The sequence below is a fragment of the Enhydra lutris genome, unplaced genomic scaffold, assembly GCF_002288905.1.
Source record: "Enhydra lutris kenyoni isolate GAN:26980312 unplaced genomic scaffold, ASM228890v2 scaffoldscaffold75, whole genome shotgun sequence".
Taxonomy (NCBI): Eukaryota; Metazoa; Chordata; class Mammalia; order Carnivora; family Mustelidae; genus Enhydra; species Enhydra lutris.
In genome coordinates this window covers 6,161,685-6,164,830 of record NW_019154159.1, presented here as the reverse complement: position 1 = coordinate 6,164,830, position 3,146 = coordinate 6,161,685, and positions in this window count along the sequence as shown.

The window sequence follows — 3,146 nt, the reverse complement described above, 5'->3', positions numbered from 1 at the left end:
TTCAGTAAGGAAAGAAGTGGACACTGTTACTTAAGAAAATGTTTCCCGACAATAAAATGTACACTTGTTTCTTGGTAGGACGGTGGGCTGGCTCTTTCCGATTCTGTGTATTCACGTAGTCCTTTACTTCACGTGGTTCATTGCCCGTCACATGGCACCTGCTGGTCCAGATTCCTTCCCTGGGAAGAAGGGCCGTGGCCAGAAGTAGGAAGTGTGAAGGGCGACCCTGTAAGGTGTGCCTGTCGGGGACAACAGCAGACAGGGCTCTTGATACCCCCTGGGGTGCTCACAGATCTGGTAGGCACCCCGGACCGACGGACAATCCCACAAGGTCCTTATCACTACTCACGAGTGGCTCATAGACGGCCATGCACAGGGTCTCACCTCTCTGGCTGTAGCTGCTCTGCATCTCTCTGCAGCAGCTGGTGGGTACAAGGAGGAATCTTTAAAAAGTAACTAAAATGAGAAATTGCCGAGTCCTCAGTTCCTGTTAGCCTTTACAGATTTTTAGAAATCGGAGGGGCTTGAGAATTGGAAGCAACATCTCTATTCACAGAGCCAGAGAGCAGAAATGAGACTGGTGCCCCCAGCTGCTGAAGGGCTAGGGCCAGGCTTGAGCTCTACCAGCCCCTGAGCATGATGGGGACCCATGTGCACAGGGGAGCGGGCTAGGGGACAGCAGGTAAACCCTGAAGGGATTGTCCTGCAGCCCAAGAGGGTTCCTGCCGGGGCCACAGCACCTTCTCTCCACCCGGCAGTGGATGGAGAGAAAAGGGTTGACCCACTGACCATGGGTGCAGGGACAGCTGGTGGCCAGGATGGGTGTCATCTGATGTGGACCTCAGACCCGGGCCCCAGAACCCCCAGAGCCATGAGGGGATAAATCTCCACTGTGTGGGGCACTTTGTTATGGGGGCCCCAGGACACGCCTCAGCAAGAGGTTATACCTCACAGTACAAAGTGCTTTAGCAAATCTAGTGGCATTCCTAGAAAAGAGGAACAAATAAACCGAAATATGGAAAGCATTATTTTTTTTAAGATTTTATTTATTTGTCAGAGAGAGAGAGTGAGCACAAGCAGGCAGAGTGACAGGTAGGGGCAGAGAGAGGGAAGCAGGCTCCCCGCTGAGCTGGGATCCTGATGCGGGACCCCATCCCAGGACTCTGCGATCATGACCTGAGCCGCTGAGCCACCCAGGCGTCCCTATGGAATGCGTTATGAAGCAAAACATGCATATTTTAGGGGTGAATACACTGAAAACACAATCAAATGGAAACTGAACCCTAGAAAAACTGCCCTTACACGTTGTCTGTCCCTTCCATGGCCCTCCCCGGGGGCAAAACCCACCCAAAGTGTAAACAGGGATGCCACATTATGCCCCAGATGTTGGTAATGTTCTTTTTAAGCATCTAGATTCAAAACGTGTTATGTACAATTATGTCCTCAACTGCCCTGTGAAAATGACTGCCTTGCAGAATTATCTTCCAGACGGAGAACTCACAACTTTGATGATGGACCATATAGGCAAATACTGAATCTGGAAAAAAGCATCCATTTCAGGCTCCATAACATCTGTCTGCCGGAGTCAGAGGTGGAGTGGCTGCCCTTTGCTAGAAAACCACCCCATTAAAGCAAGTGCTAGGGGACGGGGAGGCAGTCCTCCTGCTGCGAATCGGCAGGTGGAGGAGGTCCCAGCCAGGAGGGCTGGTGCCTGGCCGGGGGGGGGGGGGGGGGGTCGAGGGGGGGGGATACCTGGTGCGCACCTGGTTCACTCCCAGCACACGTTCTCGGGGCTTGCTTCTGCTGGGGCCCAGCCTCTTCAAGGACTGTCCTCATTGTGCTGAGCTACTGGAGGCCCTTGGCCGACTGAGGCATTGAATGAGGCTGAGCAGAGTTTCGGCACAGGATGATCAGCGGACACGTCAGCCAGGCAGGGGCAGACCAGTCAGTGGCAGGTAATGGGACGGCTTCATGGAAGCAGGCTGACAGGTGCCTGGCGAAGTTCTCTACCCTGGCATGGGGGCCCAGGGCTCTCTGAGCAGAGGCTCATCTGGGTCCTGGGCTGGCAGTATTTCCACCCTTGTCTGAAAACCTTTAATAACCCATAATAGACACGGACACCTTGCGGAGCAGCCCGTCCCCAGTGGAGACCCTCCTTGGCTCACGGGGACAAGCAGGGCATTCTGAGATTCTGCGAAGCATTTCTCTCTGTGGCCTATGTTAACACACTGGATGTGATTTTCCTCTTACAAATAGGAAGCTGGAAAAAAACAAAACAAAACAAATAGGAAGCTGGGCCTTAATAGGGAACACACGTAATGCCTATGGCCTCCGTCCCTGGCTCAAACTCCAGTCTGTGTGCCAAGGGGGAGGACGTGCCCCTTCCACCTGGAGAGGGAGGCAGCAAGGAGCCACTTCTCCCATCATCTGCTCCAAGACAGGTTAGCTACCAATGGGCTGTGCTGGCTTCCTAGGGCTGCCAGAAACAGTTCCAACAAGGAACACCCAAGTCCTCACCATCTGGGGGCCCTGGGGGGCCTCCCAGGCCTCTTTCAGCGCCTCAGGGTGACTGCAGTTGCCAGCACATGGCGCCAGTTTCAGCCTTCCCATCAAGCGGCCATCTCCCCGTCTTCTCCCTTTTCTTCTCCACTAAGGATGACACTCGCCACGGGTTTAAGGCCCACCCTCAATCCGGGGTGATCTCATCTTGGGACCCTTCCTCACATCTGCAAAGCTTCTCTAAGTAGGGTTACGGGTTCTGGGCAGGCATGTCTCTGGGGGTCACCAGTCAACCCATTCCAGGGGGCACAGCTTTGAGCTTCTTGGGTTAAGATAGAGTGGCTATGGCAAGGGGCCCCCTCACCAGCACGCCCAGCTGGCTACTGTCACAGAAGGACCTGCGGTGAGATAGGACCTCAGGAGGCCCCGGACCAAAGGAAGGGCTCAGACTCTCATTCCCCCAAGTGCCTGCTTTGGTGACCATAGAAGCCTGTGTGCAGCTGGGGCAAGGCTCTCCATCAGTAGGGTTCTTTCCAAGTCCGTGGACTGCGGCGAAGAGTCCCAGGTCTGTGAGTCTGTGATAGTCCTGGCCCCCATCCCAAACCACAGGCCCTCAGCCCGAGAGTCCCCCCACATACGGGAATTGA